The 10,962-nt window shown below is 45.2% G+C and overlaps 1 long non-coding RNA gene across 1 annotated transcript; it reads left to right on the top strand.

Annotated features, from left to right (window-relative positions):
* Positions 1-335: 335 nt before the first annotated feature.
* On the top strand, positions 336-10,469 carry LOC135973567 (uncharacterized). The gene is made up of 3 exons (XR_010590473.1): positions 336-495; positions 6,473-6,507; positions 8,294-10,469. It is a non-coding gene; the product is annotated as an uncharacterized LOC135973567 (long non-coding RNA).
* Positions 10,470-10,962: the final 493 nt, after the last annotated feature.

Genomic DNA, 10,962 nt, shown 5'->3' with positions numbered 1-10,962 from the left:
GAATGTGGAATTTCTTTTGCCTTTCTACTGACTTTTGCCTCCATATTGAGCTGAAACCTGCAAGAGATAACAAGAGAAATTCTTGCACCTGGTACAGGGCTAACAATACAGGGTCATTAAATCTTGATGATAGTTCATTCAACTGGAGCACTCTTGTGCAAAGAGAGAGCTTCCACCTGGGGTAAATCAATTTTTCAAGTCTGAATTCCAGGGGGGAAGTAAATAAGCAACAAATCACTTGATGAGGCTGATCGAGGGTCACCTGACAAATGGGACTAGCGATTACAAAATAAAAGGTTTCTCACTGGCCAGTTTAGAGTGAGAGTAAAGGAGAAGAGACAAGAAGTAGAAAGCTAGCTGGAGGAATGAGAGGGGACTGTTTTGGAGGAGAAGCCATGTGCAGGAAGGAAGGAAAGAAGAAGAAGAAGAAGGAGGAGGAGGAGGAGGATCCTTAAAAGACTCTTTTGTCCTAAGCACAAAAAATTCTCAAGAGTGGTGAGGAACTCAGATATGGAAGTGCATGCAGATGTCTGATTGTTTTGTGTGTAGATCTGTGTATTTCTTGTTCTAACTAAAGAGAAATTGTGTTAGGAAACCTTTGCAAAGCCCCTGTGTTGTGAGCTTCAACTATCATATCTCTGTGGAGAGGTAAACACTAAACCAGAGTGCCCACAAGATGAGAGCTCTGGGAGAGGGTGTGCTTAAGCAACTGGGGTGCCTAGGGGATGTGGGACAGCACCGGTCTTTGGGACCTAGGACAGCTGGCTCATGAGGTTCCATTTCCATGAAGGGGTAGTGAACAAAGTCTGTTATCAAGGGAGTGAGTGAGGATGTCATAGAAAAAGTGTGTGGCTGGAGCCTACTGAGGTGCAGAACTTAAAAGAATAATTCCCAGTGTGTGGGTCCCAAACACTGCAGCCTGGTGAATGTCCCACCGGGGGCACTTTACCAGGGCTATGACATGCTTTCATATAACATGTAAAATAACTCATTTCATGACAAAGTGCTGCACAGATTAGATATATAAGCACCATTTAAATGAAGCCAGCCAGCACAGAGGGAGCAGGGGTCATTATGGCTTAGGGTGACCAGATGTCCAGATTTTTATAGGGACAGTCCCGATTTTTGGGTCTTTTTCTTATATAGACTCCTATTTACCCCCCCCCGCCCCCCCCCCCACACACCCTGTCCCGATTTTTCACATTTGCTGTCTGGTCACCCTATTATGGCTAGGAACCAAACCCTTGCTCTTAATAAAAGTTCCATGTGAATTTCAGTGTTTAGTGTTCACGCAGAACAATGAGGAACAGAAGGCCAGATCTTCCCCTCCTATAGTAAAACCCACAGGAGGGAGCTCCGGGGGAGAAAAATTTCCCTCATAGTTTCTCCTGAATTGTTCAGTTAGTGGGAAGATGGAGTTTGCCTGGCTTTCTAGCGGCAGGGATCCAAGCTGATCTGGGAGGCCAGGGCCATCCACTAAAGGAATCTGCCTCCAAAAATTTTGCTGGGGGTGATCCAGCCCTTTGTGCTGCAAATATATTAACATTGTACTAATATGTAGTTAAGTTAAATTAGCATGGTGACTTTCAGCTTCCCGTTTTAGACTACTGCAAAGTATACCACTCAATTCAATACGTCTCAAAACTAACACATTTACTAGGGCTTCTCCACACCCATAGCAAATTAGGTCTATCTCCTGTCTTGATCTCTCTATCAGGCAGAATGGGTGTGCTGAACATACTCTATTCATCTATCTGAATATCTGAGAGGAATTGCTTATGGTTCTGCTAGGTCCACATCTGCAATTTTGTAAAAAGAAAAGTGTTTTACTGTTTGTGTGCTCCCAAGATATGAGCGAGGTTTTTATCAACCCTCTTTTTGTTACATTAATTTTCTTTTATTCCCGATGCTGGCTTTTCACTAGCAGTAAACACACACCACATACTGTCATACCGGTGCTGTTACTTTGAAACTATTTCCCCTCTATGACCCTTCAAGGCCACCCACTTAAAGGCTTTCCCTTTCCTGAGTGGAAATCTGTGTGTTTTTTTTTTTTTTTTTTTTTTTTTTTTTCTCTCATGACTGGGACATTTAAGGTGATACAGCCCTCTGACATACTGTGATATCCCCAGCAAGCCAGTCTGCCTAGTGGCCAGCACCTGTGCATACTTTCTCTCTAAGGCCTATGAACAACATACTGCCAGCAGTTACAAGTTAACCACGCAGATCTTCTCAGTAGAGTATGTTTTTTCATAGGGCAAAAAAAGCATTCTAGAGAAAACATGTGTATATATAAAGTTCCTTACTAAAAGCTTACCAGAGATCATCCCCAGCTCCAACACAGGACTCTGGTAGGTGTCAGTCTTTCGAACCCTTCAGCAAGGGTTGAGACCCCCTTGAATCCCAGGTCCTGGCTGTCATATAGAAGGCCTCAGTCTGTGGTGTTAACTCATACTTTATATAGGGCTACCATATTTTAATAGAACAAAAAGAGGACACTCCATGGGGCCTCACCCCAACTCTGCCCCTTCCCCGACCGCTCCGCCCCCTGCTCCTCCCCCTCCCCTGCTTCCCGCGAATCCAATGTTCGCGGGAAGCCTGAAACAGGCAGGTAGGCTGGGGCAGTGGCAGGGGGGCACGAGGAGGCACGGCCCAGTCCGCCCCCCCCCGGCCGAGCGGCTCCCTCCAGCGGCAAGCCCCGGCCAAGAAGCTCTGGCCCCGGAGTCTCCGGCCTGGGCCCTGGGGCGCCGGCGGCTCTGGCCCTGGCCATGGCCCTAGCGACTCCAGCACGGCCCTGGCCGAGCACCCCCAGCCCCGGTCCCATCGGCTCCGGCCCGGTCCTGGCCGAGTGGCGCTGGCTGGGAGCCGAGCCCCGCCGGCCCCAGCGGCTCCGGCTCTAGTCCGGACCCAAGCCCCACGACCCCTCCCTATTTTCCCGGACATGTCCGGCTTTTTGGAATTTCCTCCTGGACGGGGATTTGAGGACCAAAAAGCCGGACATGTCTGGGAAAATCCAGACGTATGGTAACCCTAACTTTATATACCCAAATCCTTTGTCTCTGTCTTTTTGAAAACCCAGTTTAAGCCAGTATATGCATACCACCCCTGGGGTTGGTACTTCTCTAGACTTGTTTACAGTCCCAGGAGTAATCAGCCCCCAACTGTTTTTAGTTCCTGGAGGAACTGTGGTAACACCCCCACCTCCCCCATGGAGTAGAACACAGTCATACCTAAACCATTCATAAATATAGCACAAATTCTGCCCCGTACACCACTTTATTTTGCTTTCTGCTTATGTCTTTTTCTTTTTGTCTGGACTGTGATTTTTGACACCTGATATATATATATTTTTTTGTAAACCCTTGATTTTTCCATGAGTCTAATATCAAACAAATAGGTTTAAATCAGTCTAGATTGTTTCTGTATTTTAGAGAGAGGGAAAGGGATTTATCTGGCATGTTTAATTTGCAAGGTAAATCTTGTCAGATCATTTGAATCTTATAGCTGTAGAAAAAATAGGGTATTTCTGTCTTGGTACCCACTGATCACGGATATTTGCCTGTCCCAAGGTGCCCTTCCCACCCATATGCACCCATGCTGGGCCATGTACAATCTGGTTCTTCATCTGTTGTGCCAGATCTCTCCCTGCTGTCTCTTGGATGTACAAACCCCTTCACTGGTGCATGCTCCATGTGCTGTTTAATCGTGGTGGATGGTTATTCAGTTTTGCATAATCTGCATGGAAATTGGCTCTATGCAAGGTGCACTATAAACTGATTTAGAAAATAGTCCTTAGAGTATTGCACCACTCGCAAAACTAGTGTGATAGTGAAATCCTGGTAATTGACACACAGTCCAAGCACTTCAACCGGGTCCAAGAAAGGGACTCTGTCCTATCCTGTGCTAGATGGGATACGTGCACTACAAGGCTGCTACTGAAGAGTATGAAGAAAGAAGCCAATATGACCCACCTAATTTTTTGCCATCACCCTCTTTCTTCCACTCTATCCTGGAGCAAGTTGTCTTAGGCCAATGTGTCAACTTTATGGGCCAACTAGACATATCCCTGTTACTTTAACTCTTGCACAACTTCCCCTCCTCCGTGTCCCTTTAGGAGACAGCTGCTGCAAAGCAAAACCGTGTGTCAAGAGTGCATACTCCCCTCTGCTCAACCTCCCCTACCATGCAGCTGAAACAAGGAGTTGCCTCCATATAGTGGGTCTCACCATCTCCAGGAAGAGGGAGCAAAAATTTGATTTAGGTGAAAGGCATGGACAATCACACTTCCTTGACGTTTGTTGTTTCATAGTGGGTCTGCCTTTTATCACTCATTTTATAATTATTTCTCTCTTCCTCATCTGTTAATTCAATGGTTTGCATTGGACTATTTGTTTATTTAGATTTATAACCAGTATGAAAAAGAAGCTCCAACCTGCACTCTGTCATAGCTAAATTCCCATTGTAATAAAATCATTTGTAAATCTTTTTATTTTCCTCTTACAAGAAGGCCAGCCCCCCCTCCCATCTAATAACACTTGTCCTGAAAATGTAGGTTTTGTGCTCATCTTTGTTAGCTACAAAATGCAGTGACCTATTTAATTACAAATTACTGCCATAGCCTAATTAGCAGTAACCCTATGATGACACATTCTGACACCAGAATGTAAGCATTATTTTTGTGCTGTATAAAAACACTTGGCTGTGTATAAAAACACAGATTAACTGGCATCTGTCTTTCTGCAGTTTTCTTATTTGACCTGAGATGATTTAAAAATTTTCACTCAAAATCTGTTGTAATCCTGTGCAAGTGAGGGACTGGATGCCAGTAGGTCACTTATTCAAACCTAGCAAAGGTCAGTACTGGCCAAAAATAGTTGGGCCACTGGACTGATGGAATTAAGGCTATGGGACTCCACAGGAGGAAAGTCATCAGATTATGGAGGGCAGCAGGCCAAGCAGTATACAAGCTCTAGTTTGCAACAGAGCCTGAAGCCACTGTCTGCAGACCCCAGATGAGGGAGTAACATAAGCAGCTTCTGATTTAGTGCTTCTGCCAGGCAGCCTCTCCTAGCTAGTTAGGGATCTTATAGGACCCTGGTCAGAAGTGAGCTGAGCCACCTGATAAGAGCATCACCTGCATTCCTGCCTGTTTCCCCAGTGTGAATTTCTCTTCCCAAGCTTTAAACCTGGAAGAATTGTGCTCAGGAGAGGGCAAGCTGCACCACTCTGTGCCCTGCTGGCCTATTAACATTTGATGACTTGTAGTTTGTGCTAACTGAATTTCTGCTTTTGGTCCCCTTGAGAGTGGACAGTTGTCCAAGCAGCCTTACAGAAGAGACCTAGTAGCTCTAGTGGAAATTCCAGTTGCTCAGCTAGGTTTTGAAAGAGAAATAGATCTAATCATTTATTGGTTCCTAGGACTAATGGTTCTCTGCACAAACCAATAGAGAAGTAAATCAGATGACAGTTCTAATGGAGTCCACTGGATTTTCATCTCTCATTTGTCTATGTCTGCCTGTTGGGACAGAGTTACAAAAGGGAGGTGAAGGAAAAATAAAAATCTCCAAATCTGTGGGTAGAATGGTCCAAAGATGACTAAAAACAATGTGCCAGTGCTTGGCTACCAAGAAGCCCTCTTTTTTTTTTTTTTTTTTTTTTTTCATTATTCTGAGGCACAAGGACAGCTCCATCATGTAGTGCTAGTGGAGATGAGCACTGATTGCGTACTGTCTTTCAAGCTAAAAGAGCCCAACCTTCTGAGCAAGTCTCTCTGCAGTTCCTGTCAATGCTAGAGTTAAACCTGCCAATGTTGGCCAGTCTGTAATGACAAGAAGCTGACTGAGTTTGTGGTTTAGGGTGGAAATGTGTACATTATTAATGTATATAATACCGGCAAAGAAAAGACAGGGTCTTTCCCAAAGGCATTACAACCTAAATTTAAACATAGTTCAGATATAGCAGAAGATCTAACATCCTTCCTTCATTATCTGTACCAAAGTATATCAGAGGACATAAGACTGTCTTTCAGCTTCCAACACAACGTGAGGGGTCTCCACTTCAAAAATAAATTCCTCCCTAACTTAGTTGGAGACAGTCAGGAATCCAGCGGCCTTACAAGGGGATCAAGAGGGAGAAATGTATAGGATGACCAGACAGCAAGTATGAAAAATCGGGACAGGGGCTGGGGGTAATAGGCACCTATATAAGAAAAAGCCCCAAATATCCAGATGTCTCAATTTTATAGGGACAGTCCCATCACCCTAGAAATGTATGCGGGGGGGGGGGAAGGGGGGATGAATTCTGTTTTTTATGGTCCAAGATCACAGTGTGTTACCTCCCATTTTGAAATCTCCAAATCCTAAATCTTTGAACAATAGCTCAAACGTTCTGAATGGACATTCAAAAAAGACAATGAGACCTTTGGTTTTTGCTCATGTAAATGTAAGCTTCCACTTGTCCTCTTCCATTTCAGGAAGAAGATGACCTCAGAAGCAAGATTTTTCAAAAGTAAGAGTCTAACTTTTGGCTCCTAAATAAATGGGCTGATTTTTGAAAAGCAATCTTGGCCAGGAAAATGAAGGTTCGCCTTTACATAAGTTCCAATATGTGTTGGCCTTTTAGCTGGTTCTAAATGAATGTTGTCTACTTCTAGACTTCAATTTGGATTTGAGAGGTTTTAAAACCTCTCAATCTATATATAAGGGGACCCCCCTTACTAACATTCAGTGCGGGTGTTTTGTTTGGCTAGCTCCCAGTACTAAAAGAAAGGGGAAGGGTCGCTGGGAAATCAGGACCCTGAGACTGACAGTCCCCAGGAACAATGGGGAGAGGCCAATGCTCCAGGTCAGCCTGATTGACAGGGTGGGCAAGCTAATCAAGGAGTGAGGAGGCCAGGGTGGGTCCCGTCCTCCATGTGAGCTGGAATTGCCTGGGTCAGACAGAGTGGGGCTGAGCTAAAGAGAAGGCAGGGGCCCAAGCTGAGCTGGGGAGCAGCGCTGTGCCAGAAAAGTAGTCCAGAGAGAGCAGACCCTGTGCTGGGAGCAGAGCTGCACCCCCAAAGACACAGGCACAGCCCGGAGAGAGCAGACCTGCAGCAACCAGAGCCAGAGGGGCCAGACAAGCAGCCCACGAAGCAGGCCAGTGCTGGGAGCAGAGTCGCAGAAGCAGCCTGCAGAGCAGACCTGCCCTGGGAGGAAAGCTGTAGCAACCAGAGCCAGAGGGGCCAGAGAAGCAGCCCAGGGAGCTGGAGGCAGAGCAGCAGCAGTGCTGAGACAGAGTGGAGCGGGAGCTGAGACAGAGTGGTGGAGCTGGGGCTGGAGCAGTCTGGAGCCGGGTGCGGTGAGCAGCTGGGAAGAGCGAGGGGGACTCTGGGCAGTGGGCCCAGTGCAGGGAGACACCTTAGCCAAGAGGCTCTGCAGGCCAGACTTGGAGGGGGATCGTAACCCCAACAGGGCTGGGAAGAAGGGTCCTGACACCTAGAGCCTGAGGGCATATGGCCACCGCCAGAGCAAGTGTCCAACCCACAGCATCCCTGCAGCACAGCCAGGGCCTGAGAAGGTGGCCTGGGACCTACAAGGAACAGATTGTCTCTGGAATGTCAGGGCAGTTTACACTGTTTGTAATGTTTCCAGCCAGAGAGCGGGGTGATGTTTTCCTTTAAAAAGGAATAAGGAAAAATGGGAAAGGTTAAACTAATTGCTGATTAAATAAACTGTATTTGCTTTAAATCGTATGTAATGATCAGTGGGTCAAGGAAGTGTCTAGTGCAGAGAGAGTACCCCGGAGTGGGGACATCCTAGCCCTGTCCTAGGTGACCAAGGCAAGGTTGGGGGTTGAGCCCCCCAGGAATCCTGGGCCCAGCCTTGTTGGGGTTACAAGGACTCTGCCAGACAGAGTGCAAGGGGAGTCCTTGAAGGAAGGTTTTGGAGTAGCAGCCATGTTAATTAATTAGCCTCTTAGAGTTAGTAGGACAACTCCCACCTTTTAATGTTCTCTGTGTGTGTACATATATATCTCCTTACTATATGTTCCATTCTATGCATCCGATGAAGTGGGTTTTAGCCCACAAAAGCTTATGCTCAAATAAATGTGTTAGTCTCTAAGGTGCCACAAGTACTCCTTTTCTTCTTGAAGGAAGGGAGGCCTCTGGGTAAAGAAATGGGAGCGAGGACTCAGATCCTTCTGCTAGCCCATTTCACCGGGGTAGTGCAGAAGCCAGGAAAGTTCCCCACACTAGCAGGACCATTCCCCCGCTTACATATATAATGCTAACGACTTGTTTGGTATTTTACAGACAAATATGAAGATATGGGACCTGTTTCTCCTATCACGTAACCCCTGCTTTACACTATTGCAACTCTAAAACTTAATAGAGTTATTCTTTGATTTATGCCAGTGGGAAGAGAATCAGACCCTTGGGCCTCACCTTGCAGGCAAAGTTCAAAGGTCTCTAAATCCAGAATTGTAGTTTAGACCTACCTCTGATTACATCACGTAGATTGGAAGATGGTATATGTGTCAGGTTTTACAGTGCCTCTTCTGATTTGCCACTCTCACTCAAAAGGTACTTTCCTCCATAAAGTGTCCCATTTATTACAATGGGAATACTTGTTGAGTAAAATACTTGCCAGAATCCAAGCCTTGTTATATTAGTTAAAACTTATGGGAGCCTGCTCCACTGAAGTCAGAGGAAGTTTTGCTATTTACTTCATTGAGTGCAGGATTGAGCCATGCTACACAGTGAACTCAAAATGGCTTTTAATATGAAATTTCAGTAAAATGTCTTTAGTAATGCTGATTTCCCTCCCACGCTTACCAGACTTTATAAAGATTTTTCTGGTGATACTGTTACATCAAAACCAAAAAACTAGTTACATTTGCATTTAAAATCCCAGTGTTTGGATTATTTTAAAATATAGTTGTCATTTGTAATGTAACAAAACCAGAATGCTGCACACCATTCAGACCTATATATTAAGGAATACATTAGTTGTGGCAGGCTTAGTTTGTAAGGCGTTAAAGAAACTGTGTCTGAAAGTCTGTGTCGCATCAAAAATAGATGACATAAAAATAATGTGATGCTGCTGTTTATATATCTGTGATTACAAAAGATGCAAAAGGCAATTAGAAATTGTTGTAGGGACAAAATGGTGCAAATACAAATGTTCATAAGTATTAAATATTAACTCTACAATGTAAGGGTAAGATATTGGAATGCCAAGAACAGGGTACGTTTGCACTTTAAGCCTGATTCTGCCCACAGTGACATGCATATGCTGTCACAAGTCAGTGTGGTCTCATGGGTGTAATTGAGGGCAAAATTTCACTGTTTGCTGGCCTTATATTCCCATTAAGTAAATTGGAGGTTTGCCAGTTGTTTCAATGAAAGCAAGATTGGGCCTTTTGGGATGGCTACACAAAAGAATTGCCACTTTAGGTACCTAAATCCCAGAATCAGGCCCCACTGGGATTCACAAAACCACTACTCAGTGTCTAAAATCATTTGTCACCTAAAGTTTTGCAGTAAAAGTTCCCTAAGCACATATGTTTCTGCCTTTGAGCATGCGCAGTGCCACCCCATCCCAGATGTCTGGATGCTCACACACAAACATTGAGAAGACTGGTGTTCCTTCACCTAACTTGCCTGTGGGGCGGGGTCCAGTAAGTGTGTTTTGACTTCACCTACTGGACCAGGTGCCTGTAGACAAGATTACACAAAATGGGGGTGGGAGGAATGGCTCATGGATAAATAATGAAAGAATCACTGGGCCAGAGAGAGAGAGAGAAAACAAGCTTGAGAATGATGCTGTAGTCTGGTGTTTAGAGCACTCACCTGGGAGATGCATGACCCAGAGTCCAGTCTTCCTACTCCAGTGACTTTTAAAAATTACTTCTACACAATGGAACAGCTTCAGCAGGAGAGATGCGCCCCCCCCCCCCCGCCGCATCAGAATATCCTGTACCTAGGACACAGACCTGAGAGGTGGCAGATTCCTGTGCACTGCCCCACATCCCAGGGGCGGGAGGGGAGGGACTTGAAGTGTGGGGGTCTCCCACATCCCAGGTGAATACGCTAACCACTGGATTAAAAGTTATGAGAAGGGAAGCTGCTGCTGCCATGCCAAAAACCGCATAGATCCCGAACGCCAAGAGAGGGTTTGCAGATGAGAATATCAAGCAGAGGGAAGGTGCCCCTTTCAGAAAGGGGAGGGCTTAGCGTGCACACCCCTTTGTCTTGGCACCTCCAACTGGCTACCTTAGATGAAGAGCCTCCTAGCATACTGGCTTTCTAAGGTGCCTATTTCTCCCCCATCATTGTTCAGGGAGTCGAAGTGCCTAACTTAAGATTTGTGAATCCCAGTGATTTTTCTAGACACCTCAAAGTTAGGGGTGGTGATGCTCAGCATTGCTATGCCTAAGTTTCTTTATGAATCTAGCTTTAAATTTTTAACTATGAAGAAAATAATCTTTCCCAGGCCAATAACATATTGACACTACTTTATTAAAACTATGTGTCAGGTAGTGTTGGGTATTTGTAGTGCCTAGAGCTCTTAACTGTGATTGGAGCCCTAGTATACAAAGCATTGTACACACACACACACACACACACACACTCTCACTCTCTCTCTGTCTGTTAGACCTTGCCAGGAAAAGTTAGTCTAAATAGACAATACAGACCAGGGAAACATTACCCTCTTTTTTTCTTTTTTTACAGAAGGAAAAATTGATAGACGTAAGTGTCTTGTTCAAGGACACACAGGAAGCCTTTAGCAGAGTTGAGGATTGAACCCAAATCTCCAGGGTTCTAGTCCAGTGCCTTAGCTGCAAGTGTTACCACAAAGACAAAATATTGTAAGCTATTCAAAGGCAGGGGTCTATCTAAGGACTCAGTCCTGAAAATGTTTATCATGAGTGATTCAGTGGGACTACTGACAGCAATAAACAATATGTATGGTAATGTTT

Source organism: Chrysemys picta, chromosome 9, assembly GCF_011386835.1.
Source record: "Chrysemys picta bellii isolate R12L10 chromosome 9, ASM1138683v2, whole genome shotgun sequence".
NCBI lineage: Eukaryota > Metazoa > Chordata > Testudines > Emydidae > Chrysemys > Chrysemys picta.
The sequence above is the reverse complement of the archived record's forward strand: the minus strand, read 5'-3'. Positions and strand labels throughout refer to the sequence as shown.